Raw genomic sequence first — 18,303 nt, forward strand, 5'->3', positions numbered from 1 at the left:
CAGAAGCTTCAGCTCATTTTGAGCTATGGAAGCAAGTGTTAGCGATGTATTTGATTTTTTAAAAATCAATATTTTAACAATCACTATTCTTCGTTGTATATATTTTTTTATAATCAAAATTCTTAAAAAAATATGTGCTACATATTTTGCCACTGTTTGGACATTAAAATAAACCCCATATTCTTCAATGTCATAACAGACTGAACAACATGATTTAAATAATGTGCATAATAAATAGAGAATAATGCATGGGGGAGTGTGTTATATGAGAATGTAATGCCCACCCGAGGGGTGGGATGCTCCATCCATGTTTATCCAAGCATCCCATCCCGAGCATTTATAACACAATACCTCATGCAGTATTTTTTCTCTGGTGAGCAATTTTTTTTCTGGCTGAGATGCAAGCGAGAGAAGACAGCAACTGTGTGAGCTACGGTTGGACAGCTCACGCTGGGGTCACGCTCTGCTGCTGGTGTTTCCCCGTAATAACCGTCCAGTTGTTACAACATTTAAACTGGATGAGCCCATTGAAAAAATTGATCACCAGTTATTATAAATGGCAATATAAATGTTCTATATTAAAGGTGTCACTGTGACGTTCATAAAAAGACAGCATGACTATTAATGTTAAGGCTCCTAAAAGAAAAGAGACTGAACAAAATTGGCCAAAATGCCCCTATATTGAAGATATACCTGTTATGTGGCTCACTACAGGTTAATTTGGAGAGTTTTATTTTTATTTTCAGTATATTTTCATTAGTTTGCTCAGAAAGTCAATTCTGGGTGCCAGGCCTCTTCTAGTTTAGACAAGAAACATGCACCGAGGGAGATTCCAAGACTTGAAAAAATATTACTCAGCTTTTTTTGGTCAAATCAATCCTATTAGCCTGGACTGCAACTGAATATGAGGATTTTGTAAGCAACAGTTCTGCTGTAGTGAAGCCACACAGCTGCAGGCAAGCTGACTGAAATTAAAGTTTAATAACTTCTGCCTTTCTTTCAAGCCAGGCAATAAACTTCTCCTACTACAGGGTATGGATACAACAGTGACACTGGTCAGAAATTGTGAAATTATTATTATAATCATTACTCCAAATGCCAACGCGTCTGAGAGAGAAAAGCGAGTTATATGGTAAGTAAAAGAAACATATTTAACACTTTCAGCCTTATTTTAGCACTGTATGTTAACATATGCCGTCTGAGACAGTGTATAAAATTGATTGAAATTGAATAAAAAAATGGTTTGTCCTGTTCTCATGTATACTCAATAAAGGAGTTTCTATCCTTCAGCGCGACAAAAATAATTCAGGACTGAAAGGGTTAAACGACCAACTGTGCTATGATGGTGCTGAAACTATAATGGGTAACTAAGCAGCTCTTTCAAAGTAACTTTACATAAAGACTAGCCTATGTAGCATAACTATCTAGTTTCAGTGTCTAACTGAAAACTAAATAAAGCCAAACATTCTATTTGAACCAAATCAAAGCATCCTCATGGGAAATGTTTCTAGAAACACTGGGCCAGATTTTGCACCCAGTTTGCTTTATTTTTTGACACAAAAAAACTCCAATGCAAATGATTAATATGAACAAAAACAAAAGACTGTACCTGTCATTGAACATATTACGTTTCTTTTATAGTTATAAAATTAGCACTATTTAGTGTTTAATAGTAATGTACTAAGGACCTGCTATTAAACAGTTTTTCTACAGTAAATCCTGGAATGGATCCAACTGATATGCAAAGGTAATCTTTTTGAATCCACACATGATCTATAATACTGCACATGATCTATAATGAGTGCTGCCTCTTTGTCTGAACCTCTCTTCACCTTCTAAGTGAAATAAAATCGTATTCCTCCAAATTGACCTAATCTGAAGCATGCATGTTTTTAAAATGAAATGCTCAATAACTGTGTAAAACATTAACATCTGTCTCTATATTTTTTTATATTATTATTGAAAGGGTTATTGATTTTTGATTAAACATAAGACTCAGAAACAAAGACTAGGTCTGGGATTTTGGTATGGTTCATGTTATGATCAGCACTCCAACAAATCACAAATCCGAACAGGGTTGTCTTTTGGAAGAAAATCCTCTGCAGGCTTTAACATGCACATTTTATTATTATTATTATTATTATTATTATTATTATTTATTTATTTATTTATTTATTTATTTATTTATTACCAGACGCCCTTATCCAGGGCGACTTACAATTGTTACAAGATATCACATTATTTTTACATACAATTACCCATTTATACAGTTGGGTTTTTACTGGAGCAATTTAGGTAAAGCAGCCAGCGTTTCTTATTTTTCTTATTTGCTTATGTATACAGCACTTCTATTACTGAGCTAAAAAAAACTGCTTTGAAATGCCAACCAGTATTTTAAATAATGCTAAATTTCATAATACTATGTTGTACATTGGATATTAAATATCAACTTAATATATGGGACAAATATATAAAGTAAAAAGGGTAACCCTAGTAGAGTATACCCTAGCACAGAGTTTCCCTCCAGATTCATTCCAGTAAACACATATTTTTCCAACCAGAACCAGAGTTTGGAACCATTGCCCTTGTATAAGAAAGGTTGCTACATGGACAGGGCTGGATAAATGCACTTCTCCTGCACCTAGTCCTGCTTCTTACAACAAGTGATAAGGTGGTAGCAATTTAGGGCAATCAGGCTCATGTTAAATCTGCACACCACAATCCCCTACTGATGTTTGAAGAGAAAGTGCTTCTGCAGACAACGGTTTTGGTTCAGTGCGGGTAAAGGATTTAACAGGTTTCTAAAACAGGACACAATATATACTGCAGCTTTTAAAACAAGACACAACATATACTGTATCATTTAAAACAGGACACAACATATACTGCAGCTTTTAAAACAGGACACAACATATACTGCAGCTTTTAAAACAGGACACAACATATACTGCAGCTTTTAAAACAGGACACAACATATACTGCAGCTTTTAAAACAGGACACAACATATACTGCAGCTTTTAAAACAGGACACAACATATACTGCAGCTTTTAAAACAGGACACAACATATACTGCAGCTTTTAAAACAAGACACAACATATACTGCAGCTTTTAAAACAGGACACAACATATACTGCAGCTTTTAAAACAGGACACAACATATACTGCAGCTTTTAAAACAGGACACAACATATACTGCAGCTTTTAAAACAGGACACAACATATACTGCAGCTTTTAAAACAGGACACAACATATACTGCAGCTTTTAAAACAGGACACAACATATACTGCAGCTTTTAAAACAGGACACAACATATACTGCAGCTTTTAAAACAGGACACAACATATACTGCAGCTTTTAAAACAGGACACAACATATATTATTATTATTATTATTTATTTCTTAGCAGACGCCCTTATCCAGGGCGACTTACAATTGTTACAAGATATCACATTATTTTTTATATTCAATTACATTATTTTTTACACATTATTTTTACATACAATAACCCATTTATACAGTTGGGTTTTTTTTTTACTGGAGCAATCTAGGTAAAGTACCTTGCTCAAGGGTACAGCAGCAGTGTCCTCCACCGGGGATTGAACCCATGACCCTCCGGTCAAGAGTCCAGAGCCCTAACCACTATATACTGCAGCTTTTAAAGCTTCCAGCCATTCTTTACGAGTTATACCAACAAAATTAGCTGAACTGTCATTTTTTTTACTTCCTTTTTACTAAACAATAGTGAGAAGTCCCCATTTACAGTGCCTTGCGAAAGTATTCGGCCCCCTTGAACTTTGCGACCTTTTGCCACATTTCAGGCTTCAAACATAAAGATATGAAACTGTAATTTTTTGTGAAGAATCAACAACAAGTGGGACACAATCATGAAGTGGAACGAAATTTATTGGATATTTCAAACTTTTTTAACAAATAAAAAACTGAAAAATTGGGCGTTACTTTCAGTGCAGCAAACTCTCTCCAGAAGTTCAGTGAGGATCTCTGAATGATCCAATGTTGACCTAAATGACTAATGATGATAAATAGAATCCACCTGTGTGTAATCAAGTCTCCGTATAAATGCACCTGCACTGTGATAGTCTCAGAGGTCCGTTTAAAGCGCAGAGAGCATCATGAAGAACAAGGAACACACCAGGCAGGTCCGAGATACTGTTGTGGAGAAGTTTAAAGCCGGATTTGGATACAAAAAGATTTACCAAGCTTCAAACATCCCAAGGAGCACTGTGCAAGCGATAATATTGAAATGGAAGGAGTATCAGACCACTGCAAATCTACCAAGACCTGGCCGTCCCTCTAAACTTTCAGCTCATACAAGGAGAAGACTGATCAGAGATGCAGCCAAGAGGCCCATGATCACTCTGGATGAACTGCAGAGATCTACAGCTGAGGTGGGAGACTCTGTCCATAGGACAACAATCAGTCGTATACTGCACAAATCTGGCCTTTATGGAAGAGTGGCAAGAAGAAAGCCATTTCTTAAAGATATCCATAAAAAGTGTCGTTTACAGTTTGCCACAAGCCACCTGGGAGACACACCAAACATGTGGAAGAAGGTGCTCTGGTCAGATGAAACCAAAATCGAACTTTTTGGCAACAATGCAAAACGTTATGTTTGGCGTAAAAGCAACACAGCTCATCACCCTGAACACACCATCCCCACTGTCAAACATGGTGGTGGCAGCATCATGGTTTGGGCCTGCTTCTCTTCAGCAGGGACAGGGAAGATGGTTAAAATTGATGGGAAGATGGATGGAGCCAAATACAGGACCATTCTGGAAGAAAACCTGATGGAGTCTGCAAAAGACCTGAGACTGGGACGGAGATTTGTCTTCCAACAAGACAATGATCCAAAACATAAAGCAAAATCTACAATGGAATGGTTCACAAATAAACATATCCAGGTGTTAGAATGGCCAAGTCAAAGTCCAGACCTGAATCCAATCGAGAATCTGTGGAAAGAACTGAAAACTGCTGTTCACAAATGCTCTCCATCCAACCTCACTGAGCTCGAGCTGTTTTGCAAGGAGGAATGGGCAAAAATTTCAGTCTCTCGATGTGCAAAACTGATAGAGACATACCCCAAGCGACTTACAGCTGTAATCGCAGCAAAAGGTGGCGCTACAAAGTATTAACTTAAGGGGGCTGAATAATTTTGCACGCCCAATTTTTCAGTTTTTTATTTGTTAAAAAAGTTTGAAATATCCAATACATTTCGTTCCACTTCATGATTGTGTCCCACTTGTTGTTGATTCTTCACAAAAAATTACAGTTTCATATCTTTATGTTTGAAGCCTGAAATGTGGCAAAAGGTCGCAAAGTTCAAGGGGGCCGAATACTTTCGCAAGGCACTGTATTTCTAATCTGTTCAATTGTTGAACATGATGCACTAAATTCTCTATTCCCAGTTCAATATGCCCTACCCAAATCAGATGTGATTTGTTTTCTTATTAGGTATCCTTACACCACTTCCATAAGATTTAGTCAATTAACACATTTTAATGCAAAATAAAGCACTAATTGTTTGTATGTATTATGATTGTAGCAGAAGGAATATTTATTTATGTAATCACAAGCTTCCCATAATGGCCAGTATGGTTCCCAGCAAACTACCAAATCATTTTATTTAGAAGCAAAAATAACAAATCCCTATTGAGTAGTTAAAAAAACAGTACTGGATGCAGGGCTCCTGTATATTCTCATAAACCTTGATATCGTGACCACCAGCTAGCAGCTCAATTAGCATAATTCAGTGGGCACAAGCTAATGTTTGGTATGTTAAAGGGTTGAATAAGTTTATTTGACACCATTACATATTTAAATACGATCTCCAGAGACAGTATGAAAAAAGCCCACTACATGACGCTCTTCCTGTGTTCTTAGCAGCTAAGCAGCACTTTAGGCAGAGTATCCTCGCCTGGCAATGCCTACGTACACTTCAACAAGAGCTGTTCAGCAGACTGTGTTGGGTAGTTTACATGCTACAAAACATTTACATTGTGTGCTTTCCTTTCACATTCCATCTGTGTTGCTTGGTGTTAGTTTAGAAGGTTATGGCGCTACTAGCCTTATAGCACCAAATATCAGACTGCGAACACTGTGTGAAATGAAGGCAAACACTTTAAAAATGCGAAAAAAGACATACCTATCTTTATCACAACATTTTTCTTTTTAAACCATTTAAAAACTGTTATAAAAAGGACAGTGTCGTCTTAATTAGTCTTTGATCCTCTAGTATCTTGTCAAACAGCATGTAAATCCTGGCTTTACAGTCGCTTTCAATTCTATAAAACAGTAAAATAACATATGTGCTCTATTGAACACAAAATAATATATGACATCTATAGATAATCAGCTATAATACTAATCTGGGACTAGGATTTCATTGTATGTACTACAGTATATTATACAAACAACTTTCTGCTATCCTAGGAAAGCTAATCCTATTTTAACAACAAGGAGTGTTCAAATGTGTACCAGCTGCAGTTTGGTTCATACCACTAAACCTGTAGCCACTTAAGAGATATCTGCCACTAAATACATTTAGTTATATTTATTTATTTTTACTTGAACACTTTGTTTTAATACATTCTCATACTGCTTCCTATAAGGCACACTGTTAAAAAAAAATAGTCAATTACACAATTTATTTTCAGTTTACTTTTTCATTGCTTGAGCTGGTTGTGCTGCTTTGTGAATGTGGCACAATCAATAAGTGTGTTACAGTGAAAACATGTACAAATATTTCCATGAAAGCATCACTCTGAGGTAAAGCTATAGAGTCAAACTAGAATGACAGGACTTGAACTTGCTTTATATGTTTTTTTTTATTTATTTTTTTGTAATCTGTTTTCTATCCTGTATTATGTGTTCTTAATACCTTCATTACTACACTTAGAAAGCTGTCATGTTCAATAACGTCACCAGCATATTTTACCTTTGGGACCGAGCAAGCTAGAATGCCTGTACTGAGGCCAGAATAAAAAAAAGACCACAAGGGTCTCCCCTCCCCCCAAAAAAACTATAAGTTTGGAATACAATCTATAAAAGTATCTAATTAAAATGGTCAATATAGACAGATTGTTCTTCAATACTGGTGATCTTTAGTATAGATTCAATAAAAAAAGTCCATAGTCATATCCTGTAAAACAACACCCTGAACAACACATATAAACTTTTTGTCCGAGCGTGACATACTGCATGCAGGTTTCAATGGGCAAGGTAAAAATGCTACCTTTGAGTAGGGGGAGTTGTAGACAAACTGGACTCTCAACAGGGCTGGTTTGATGATAAACTAGAGTGCACCAAAGGTTAAACTATGTGACGGTATAGGAAAGAACTCCATAACTTAAAACACTATATCAACTCTTCAGTGATAAAAAGTAGAGACCTTTGTTAATCTATGCTTTGTTTCTTTTAGAGTTCTGTTGTAACTCTTAGAACACACTATTTTGTAAATATGCATGTATGGAGTCTGGCTGTGGGGGTGCAATGTAATTGCAACGTGTTCCTAAAACAACGGGCTGAGACAAAAGCCAAACACTTAACAATCTGATTGCTATTCATAGGTTGTTGTTTTTTTTTTTTTACTCATGCAGAAACTTCAGATCCCACCATCCTCCCACTGACTAGTACTTGTATATGACATGACTAATTCTACCTTTTGCTCTACTTGTCCAAATGTATCCGACAACTGCATTCAACTGGATGCAATTATATACATGAGCTGTAGTCCAATTTTGCAAACCAAAAAATAAATGTGTTATATATATATATATATATATATATATATATATATATATATATATATATATATATACAGCGCCTTGAAAAAGTCTTTACACCCTTGAACATGTTTCACATTCTGCTGCCTAAAAAATACAATTCAAAATGCATTAAAGTAGGAGTTTGTTTCACTGATCTACACAACATCATCTACACTTTCAACGTGAAAGAACAATTATAGAAATATTCAAAAAGTAATAAAAAAAAAAAAAAAAAAAGTCTTGATTGCATAAGTCTTCACACCCCTTGAGTCAATACTTGGTGCAAGCCCCTTTTGCAGCAATAACAGCCATGAGTCATTTTGGATAAGTGTCTACCAACTTAGCACAGCGGGGTGGTGCAGTTTTTGCCCATTCTTCTTGGCATAATAGCTCAAGCTCTTTGAAGTTGGCTGAGGATCGTCTGTGGACTGCAGTCTTCAAGTCTTGCCACAGATTTTCTATAGGATTCAGGTCTGGGCTTTGACTAGGCCACTCGAGGACATTCACTTTCTTCTTGCTGAGCCACTCCATTGTTGCTTTTGCTTTGTGCTTAGGATCATTGTCCTGCTGAAAGGTGAATCTTCTCCCCAGTCCCAGGTCTCTGGCAGACTGGAACAGGTTTTCCTCTAGGATCTGCCTGTACTTTGCACCATCCATCTTTCCCTCGATCTTCACAAGCCTCCATGTCCCCACTGCTGCAAAGCATCCCCAAAACATAATGCTGCCACCACCATGCTTTACTGTAGGGATGGTGTTAGTAGGTGCCGTGTTTGGTTTACGCCACACATATCGCTTAGCATTGAGACCAAAATGTTCCACTTTGGTCTCATCAGACCACAAAACATTCTCCCACATGCGTGCAGTGTCCCCTAAGTGTTTCTTTGCAAAAGCTATGTGGCACATCGTATGGCTTTTTTTCAGCAGTGGCTTCCTTCTTGCCACCCTCCCATACAGGCCATGTTTGTGGAGTACTCTTGAAATTGTTGAACAGTCAACATTTTCCCCATTCTCAGCCAGAGAACTCTGTAGTTCTTTTAAAGTAATCTTAGGCCTCACAGTGACCTCCCTCAGCAGTTTCCTTAAGCCACAGCTACTGACTTTGGAGGGACAGCCTGATCGAGGCAGTGTCTTGGTGGTGCCAAATTGTTTCCACTTTAGAATGATGGACCTGACAGTGCCCCAAGGCATATTCAAAGACACTGAAAGTTTCTTATAGCCTTCCCCCAATCTGTGCCTTTCAATAACTTTATCTCGGAGTTTGGCAGCTCCTTGTTCAGCATGTTTTGCCATTTGCTTCAAGTTCACTTCATACAACAGAAACAGCTTGATTCTTCATCTAGGAGTATTCAAATCAGTTGAACTACTGTGAATGGACACAGGTGGGCTCTATTTAACTTATTATGTGCCTTGTTAAGGCAGTTTGTTGTACCTGAGCTAATTTGGGTTTGCTATGACAAAGGGTGTGAAGACTTATGCAATCAAGACTTTTTGAAAGTGTAGATGACATTGTGTAGATCAGTGAAACAAACTCCTACTTTAATGCATTTTGAATTGTATTTTTAGGCAGCAGAATGAAAAATGTTCAAGGGTGTGAAGACTTTTCAAGGCAATATAGATAGATAGATAGATAGATAGATAGAAAAAGGTATTTTACAGTCAATGGGATGCTTGTATTTGACTGCCATGTCCAATGGGTTGAAGAGAAAAATATATTCTATTTCTGGTCAAGGTGACAAGCTAAACAAATTCAAGGGCAAATCCAGCACAGGTCTGCAACTAGAACAGATTAACTGAGGGGTTTTTTTTGTTTGTTTGTTTTTTGTAATAATTTATAACTCTCAAATAATCTCTCTTGCCTGACAAAAGTAGTTTAAATTAACCAGCATTAGCCCCAGCGTACGACCAGATGCAGGGAGCAATGCTGACAAGTTAAAACTGTAAGGTTGGTAAATACTTCACATCACTACTAGACACTGGATTGGAGATAGCGTGTAGGGAGGAGGTATGGCAGCTGCATACGCATGCTACAGAGGTTAAAGCAAGCCGGTACAGCCTGGTACTGTATACCGTACAATTTACCGGAAAAATATTTTGTCTAGGTAATTTTATACTTCGACTTAGCAAATGATTGTTTACGTTACATCGTTTTTTCTGGTATTTGAAGTCCTCGCGTGATTTTGGATGATCGGCATGGTAACCGTCGCATCGGTGACATTTAGCTACATTCGTTGCAGGAAGAAGCATTCCTGAAAAAAAAAAAAGAAACAAAAAAAGCCTACTCCTCTCAGTGGAAACTCCTGGAGTTTTTGCAAACTGAAGTCAGTGGCCTGAATTGAAGTGAATAATGTACCGATATAAAACAAAGTCATACAACTATCCCACTTTATTATATATTAAAATAATACAGTCCCTTAAGAAATTCAAGTTACGTTCATCTCTGGCAGGCTATGATACAAGTGCCAAATGTTTGCAGTGTTCTTTGGAAAGGGCTGTTCAATTTCAAGTACTGCATTTCCCACTTTTATCAGACCGTGCTGAGATTATGGCCCTCCATTTAAGTCAAACAGCACAATTTAGGTTATGCAATATTAAGTTATCGAAGAGTGAATGATTAAATATCAACAGGCGCGATAATTACATAAAGTTTGTAATACAAGTAAACCTTCAACATTAAACCACCTAAGCAGCCACAATTGCCCGTGTTTAGTTGTAATTCACTGCAGTTATACATTTGCTTGAAATGTTTTATTTAGCTACTGTAGCTTGCTATAGTACCCATATCTTAACAATATTGTACCTGTACCCATATGCATAATTACCGCCTTCATTTGTTAGCTTTCTAGCCTTCAAAACCAAATTGATACAATACAATACATACTGTATCCTGTCCGTAAACGCTAACACTGTAGTAGTGCTAGCCTGTACTTGGCAACACATTTCGCCATTAGTAGTATACTAGTATACTAGGGAATGTACCCGTTAATAATATCCGTGCCAGCCACCCTGCAATGGGGTACATCACAGTACAATACAATCAATACATGTCTATAACTATCTACTGTACCAAACCAGTGTCAGCAAACACTGGAGTCTGCATTGTTTATACAACATGCTGTGTGGAATTTGCAACACAACGCACACAACTGAACGTCGAACCCAAAACTTCATTGTGTTGTATTGTAACCTATTGCAGTGCATGCTACTATGCTAGTGTCAAGATTACCCACCAAGTCCCCATTCTTCAAACCATTCATTTTCGTTAACTGTAAACGCACACTGCATCTTGTTCTTGTGAATCCCAGCTGTACCTCTGAACCTGAATGCAGTTTATCTTGTGCTCAATGCAGATGCCGACCGTACGTACACATGATGGAATTGTAACGGGGATGCTTTAAGATCTTGGCACATACTTACAATGTATTACTTTAAACGTAAACTGGTTTGCTTACCGTGATCTTGCGATGATCTTACATTTGAGTTGCACTGCCAGGATCGATGTAGGAAACTGAAGGAGAGCGAGAGAGACGTCTTCTTCTTCTTCCAAATCCACTACATTGCAAACACGCACCTGATTCAAATGTAAATTAAACCAGTACAGCCTGCCTGTCTTCCCTTGGTAGCCGCTTCTGGGATTACATGTATTTTAAGTGCAATTCGACGCATGATAAGAGTTTGAAACTAGGTTCTGACCGGTTCAGCCTGGCTACCTTTCTTTACCGGGATTCACACTGAATCTCTTTGGAGATGAGAAGCATCGCAGCAAGCCGCGGATTCCCAGCGTCAATCCCACAGGTTCCACCGTAGCGAGTCTCCACCTCTAAAATGCAGAGGATTGGCATTAGGGCATGAGTGACTTCCTATTCAGCCTGTAAAAAGATTCTGTTTTGACAGTCAAATCCATGGGTATTCTCATATTATAAGGTAACTGCAGTGCACTGTAATTAATAGCCAGGAAAAATGCGATACAGATAAAGGAAAAACATACAGATATTTATACAGCTACTGGTATTGAATTATCATCAATAATTAAATACTATCATGTTTAAGAATATATAACGTAACACATCTTTGTGAGGGGGAAAAACAGAAAACACAAGTGTTACCAAAATAAACATGTGCAATGTACTGTATATGATCAATACGATGTATTCAATCTGTTGTATAATAGCAAGCACCGTCTTTAATAATATTATATGTCATGGATGGTAGGTGCAAAGAAGTTACAGTTTCTTACATACACCATCCCTGTTATCAAAGTATATACCGTACAGTACAATCTGCCTAACCCTGTAGTTTAGATTGAATGGATATACAGTGTTAGGGATTAATGCATTACATTTTTTCAATGACTTCTTGTAACTAATGCTTCCTTTTGCAGAGAGGTAATGGATTACATTTTATGTAGTTACTTGTAGTTACATTAAAAAAACAAGTCTACTGCTAATAACATGAAAATCAGAAAGTCAGACATTTTAATGTCACATGAACATGCTTGTCAGATCATCTTGCTAAAAATTGGGTTCAATAACTGCCGCCAAACTGAAAAAAAAATATCTTAAATATATTTTAAGACTGTGCCTGAGAAGTAACTGTAAGCAGTTTTTTTTTTCAAAGTAATAACTTACTGTAACTAGTTACAATTTTTTAATTAACTTGTAACTGTGACAGATTACTTTTCAAAAGTAACTTCCCCAACAATGTGGATATTATATAAAAATAACTGATACATTATTATAAGAAAAGCCACCTTTAAAAGGGTGTTCTCTAGCTCAGATCAATCCTCACAATCCTGGCTGCCTTTTTTTCAAAAACTAGCAACACAAAATGTGTATGTAACTGATTTATCGACTCTTAACACGATGCCCGGCCACATTTCTGACGGTATATTGTAGCGATCTGTGCATTTGTATTGTTGTACTGTAATTCCCGCCTGTATTATCGCTGTAATTGTGTTCCCTTCATTCTGTATTTTCCGCGGCTGCATTGTTACCTCTGTGTCTGTAATCCTTGCATGCTTGGGTGTTTTCTGTGTCTCCCCTGTGATTGGCTGTTGTTTGTCTGTCCTCATTGGTTGTTGTTTGTCTGTGCCCATTGCTCCCAGTATGCGGCTACGGACCAATGTGCATGCACTCTGGTACCCTGCTTTGCATAAGGGGCGGAGCCTAGGGTACAAAAACGGGTTGGACCCAACATTCTATGTCACTGTGTTGTAACCTGTGGAGCTGACAGAGCTGTTAGGCGTCCTCCTTTGTTTTCAGCCTCTTGCACGCTACATTGATGTGAGAGTGGGCTCTCCACTTGCCATTGATCCCACTGGCATGTCACACTGCTGTGCAGGAGTCCACATGCTAACTGCAATCCCATATGGGCAACCACCAGGGGTAAGTGAGCCACCGGTGACGGAGTACGCCCAGCGCTTACAGGACCACCTGGACTGTGATCGTGCCTTTGCTCGGGAGCAGCTCCAAGCCGCCGGGGTCCGACAACAGCGAAATTACGACTTGCGATGGGTATCTGCTCAGTATCAGGACTCTGTGTCCTCCATTGCTCAACTATGCATGGCACCCCAAGGCGCCTCAGTCATTTGTGGGGTAGGGGGTTGTTTTTTTGGTCAAACGACCACCTTGTGCTGCTCGCCCGCAGCAACCTGTATGTTACAACAGCGTCCACCTGCAAACCCTGGACCAGACACTCAGGCATTGCGCCCTTTTTGGTGGCAAAAAGAGACTAAGGTGGGGGCAATGTGGAGATCTGTGCATTTGTGTTGTTGTACTGTAATTCCCATCTGTATTAACCGCTGTAATTGTGTTCCCCTCGTTCTGTATTTCCCGCCGCTGTATTGTTACCTCTGTGTCTGTAATCATAGCCTGCGTGCATGGATTCTGTGTCCCCCCTGCAATTGGCTGTTGTCTGTCTGTGCCCATTGGTCCTAGTGTACGGCTAAGGACCAATGGGATGTGCATGCACTCTGGTACCCTGCTCTGCATAAGGGGTGGAGAGTATAATAATGGTCTGGACCCAGAATTCTGTGTCACGCTGTTGTAACCTGCAGATCTGACAGAGCTGTGGACTGTGTGAGAAAAGCATGCTTAAATAAAAAAGCATTTCCAGAACCAAGCGTCCTCCTTTGTTTTCTGCCTCTTGCACCAACACGCTACAATACTATCCCATCATCTTGTTATGAACTGTACTATTGTATATAGCATACAGTTACAGTTGCCATAGTAACCTGTAACAGGTTTAAATGTAAACATCAATCTCTCTTTCCTACTTTCACCTGAAGAAGAGACCTTTGAGGTCTTGAAAGTTTGTGATTAATTATTGTTTAGTCCAATAAAAGGTATCACATCTCCTCTTTGTCTAAGATATATTGAAATATTTAAAGATATCTGTAAATCCTTTGCAGATATCTTTAAAGGAATATGAGATACTGTCTCTGTAAATAAACCCTTTTGAAGATACCTTAATTTCATTTTTGAAACAGAGATATCTCAAATTGATTTACAGATATCTTTAAATAATGTTTTGCTAGCATGGTACGCCAAACTGTCATTAAGAGATACCTCGTAACAACTTCCCATTCATTTAGAGATATATCTAAATCATTTTAAGATATCTTAAAATAACTTCATGTTCATTTGAAGAAATCTTTAAATCATTTAGAGATCTCTCTAAATAACTCCCTGTTCATTTGGAGATACTGGTGTCGGTATGTCTAAATTATTTAGAGATATCTCTAAATGAACAGGACGTTATTTTGAGATATCTTAAAATGATGTAGAGAAATCTTAAAATATTTAAAGATATCTATAAATTAATTTGAGATATCTCTAAATGATCATTTGGCTTGCCATACATACTAGTTATTTGTAGTCCTATTGATACTTTTAGATTTTTTTTACATTTACATTTGTACTGTGTATGGTAGGTGATTCAAGTAGGCTCCATTAATCTTCAGCCCCTTATTTTCCCTTTATAAACTCCTTTTTTAATCTTGATTTTTTCGCTTCTGTATGGTGCTGATCAAGTCTCTGTACACTTTCTCAATTCCTTGTTTTTTCAGAGAGCTTAATACAGATCTTGTGTAAACAGAGTCAAAGGCTTTTACATAGTTGATGAATCCCCAGCAAAGTGAACAAGAATACAATAACTACATAAGGCTAGCATCAAAGCAGGTTTGAAAATGAACCTGAAGACTCAAATCATGTTCAATAAATATACCACTCCACAGGCAATTGGAGTCAATGGGATCAAGCTTGAAAAAGTCAATAACTACTTATATTTAGGACAGTTAGTTTCGGCAACGGAGAACCAAATGTGCGAAATCAACAGAAGAGCAACATGGATGAGGAATGCAGCAGACAAGCTTTTGTGGAAGAATCTTGGGGAGGGCTTCATCCAGCAGTGGATTGAAAAAGGCTGAAGATGATGATGATGATGATGATGATATATATATATATATATATATATATATATATATATATATATACGTGAACATAATTTAGAAATTTTATTTAACGTCATGTAATCAAATAGACTACAAAATGATGTCGCAAAAGTCTACCGGAAGCCATAATAGTAATACAATATTTAATGTTGGATTTCAAAATGTCACATTTTTAAATTTTTGTCAGGTTTCGTTAAATATATGGAAAACTACAAACAGGTTTGTTAATTCAGTATGTTAACATAACATTATTCAGCAGGTTTCATTCAACTTTATGAAGCATAATTCATTTATTCTATAGGGTGATGCAAAACTTTTGGCCGTAGCTGTATATCTGATAAATTGTGTAAATCATAATGTCTTGAAGATATCCTGCGTATTATATAATCAGGGATTGCTGTAATGCAAAATACCCTTGTGTACTCTTTAATATATTTATATCTGCCAGCAACTGATGTTATATAACCAGCTAATTTTTTAGCATAGCTGTGGAATGGCTGTATTTGCTGTTCTATATTAAAAACCCTGCTGTGAACAGTCTCCACAATGTAAAGGTGGCACAGAGGGCTTACTCACTGACTTATCAGCCTTATCAAGTTTGTCCCAAGACTGAATGGGATGTTCCAGTCAGGATAGAGCTGTGAGGAGAAGGTTCTATGGAGACTTTGGGCACTGTACTTGACTGTGTCCTGTGCCATTTACCCTCACTCTTCTCAAGGGTAGATCTGATCACCCTATTTAACCATCTGAGGACCACGAAGGCCCTGACCCAGAATAATAACAACATTAAATGTATTATGTCACTGTGGCAGAGTGGTGAATACATGCAGGTGAGTGCAGTGCAGAGTAATTACACAAACAACGTTTGGTACAGGTGCAAGGGTGTTTATTTTATTCAGAAAATGTCCAGAGCCTTAAGGCAAACCTGCAAATAATAACACTGTAGGAAGTGGTACAGCGGCGTGTATCACTCCGTTTTATAATCCAACAGGTTTGACCCGTAACCCAAAAGTCCCGTTTCGTCACCCACATAAAACACAAAACAGACACAATTTAGACAGTGCGTGATTTTGGTGTTAGTGGTGCAAACAAAGACAGTTCCTGCAGTGGAAATGTGAGTGCTGAGGTCCGGGTTTTCGCTGCCCTGCGGCTGCAGCTCTGGAGCGTGCTCAGTATTCTTTTAGTGAGAAAATAACACAAAAGACACACAGTGTTAAGACACAGACAAGACACACTCACGGTTAGTTTCCACAATACAGGCTCCTTCTCGGCTATGTAATTTAACCATCTACAAAGGAACAGATCACTCAAGCCATGCCCCCTATTTATACCCTCGCCCCTGACCCCGCGGTTAACGAGCGCATCCGCTCCTCCAGTGAAAGCCCTGCCGGTGCACAGGTGTTTGGGGAATATTGGGTGGCAAGGAGGGGGTTAAAGTCCTCCCTGCAAAAACACGTGGGAATGGAGCTGTGAATTGAATACATGATGAAATGATGAATTAGGCTCCAGCCACAGGTGTATAAAAAAGGTGATCACGGGTGTTAGTTTAGAATTGTGATGATGAAGGAACGGTGTGGTAGACTGCGTTTGTTTTGTTGTTTGCCGTGTTGCTTTGTAATAAATACGTATGAGCGCGTAAATGGCAACATTCTGGTCTCTGAGTTTCCTTGCCAATGCTACCTGGTCACAGGGTGGTTGAGGAAATTCAGGGGTATTCCAAAGTGAAAACTCAGGGGGTTGCTTATCCAGGCGGGTTATAAACTAGCAGTTTGGGTTTCGGTTGTGTTTTACATCTAGTAATTTGTTATTGCATTTACCAACACATATCTTTAGTAGCTGCTGGTGTACTCTTGTACTCTTGAGCAAGTTACTTTACCTAGATTGCTCCAGTAAAAACCCAACTGTATAAATGGGTAATTGTATGTAAAAATAAATAAATAAATAATGTGTAAAAATAATCTGATATCTTGTAACAATTGTAAGTCGCCCTGGATAAGGGTGTCTGCTAAGAAATAAATAATAATATGTAAATCACCCTTAGAATGTGTGTGATTCCAATGTCTGTAGTGAAACAGCTAATTTTAAATGTATGTGATTCCAATGTCTATGGTGAAGCAGGTCATTTTGAATGTGTGTGACTCCAGTGTCTAGTGAAACAGCTCATTTTGAAAAATAAATGTCATGAAATCTATTTCTAGATATTTTCAATGCATTTACTCAAGTCTTATTTTGTTTTTAAGGGAGAACTCTTAAGTTGTTTGTTTGTCATTTTTTAACATTATAGAATTAAAGACAGCCTACCACTAATAAAGGTTTCCCATAGTAAAAGCACAGCAGAGTGTAATAAAGCACAGTGAAAATGTTACTGGTCGACCCACGTCACTTTATTTAGGCACTTTTTATTAACATTTTAATTTGTAGTGATCACATTTTGATTTATCACCTTTGATTTTAATATTAGTTTGTTTTGATTTTATCACCTTGTTTTAAAGCACATTTATTTTGTATTGCACATTGCTTTCGTAGTTTAAGCACAGATCTCACGGCACGTTGATGCTCTCCTGTTCTGAGCCCAGATAGCTGTCAATTGGATAATTTGAAGAAGCTGAGCACCTGGTATAAAAGTTCCTGATTTCATTCATTGGAGAGATTGGATTTTGTCGTGAATGTGAACCTGGGTTTGTCTAGAGCGGAGGTTGGATGCACAGCCAGCAACTGCGGTCAAGCTATCAGACAGATTTGAAAGCTATCAGACAGTTTTGAGAACTCTCATATATAAAAGTATTAGATCATTTTACTGTAGCTTTTTTATTTACAGTAAGCCCAACATCATTATATGCTATTTATGCAGATTTGCACCTACAGTAGTACAAAAAACTTTCATTGGACCTCCCTGATTTCACTGCAGATGTGTTGTACATATGTCCCTCTCCAATATATCACAGTGTGAAGCTATTTGCTATTGCTTCTTGAAAATAAATAAAAAAACAAACACACAATCATTTGCAAAATGATTTGTAAAATGATCTCATACTTTGATAAGTGAGAGAAGGACATGTGTACAACACAT

General features: G+C 37.8%; 1 protein-coding gene across 9 annotated transcripts in view; it reads right to left on the minus strand.

Annotated features, from left to right (window-relative positions):
* Nucleotides 1-11,532, minus strand: part of LOC117417382 (leucine-rich repeat-containing protein 7-like) — a 343,846-nt gene extending 332,314 nt beyond the window's left edge. For all 9 annotated transcript variants that reach the window (XM_059034716.1, XM_034029512.3, XM_034029519.3 and 6 more), the window contains exon 1: nucleotides 11,236-11,532. The gene's annotated coding sequence lies outside the window, so the exon portion shown is untranslated. The remainder of the gene's footprint in view (nucleotides 1-11,235) is intronic.
* Nucleotides 11,533-18,303: the final 6,771 nt, after the last annotated feature.

The sequence above is a fragment of the Acipenser ruthenus genome, chromosome 12 (assembly GCF_902713425.1).
Source record: "Acipenser ruthenus chromosome 12, fAciRut3.2 maternal haplotype, whole genome shotgun sequence".
Lineage (NCBI taxonomy): Eukaryota > Metazoa > Chordata > Actinopteri > Acipenseriformes > Acipenseridae > Acipenser > Acipenser ruthenus.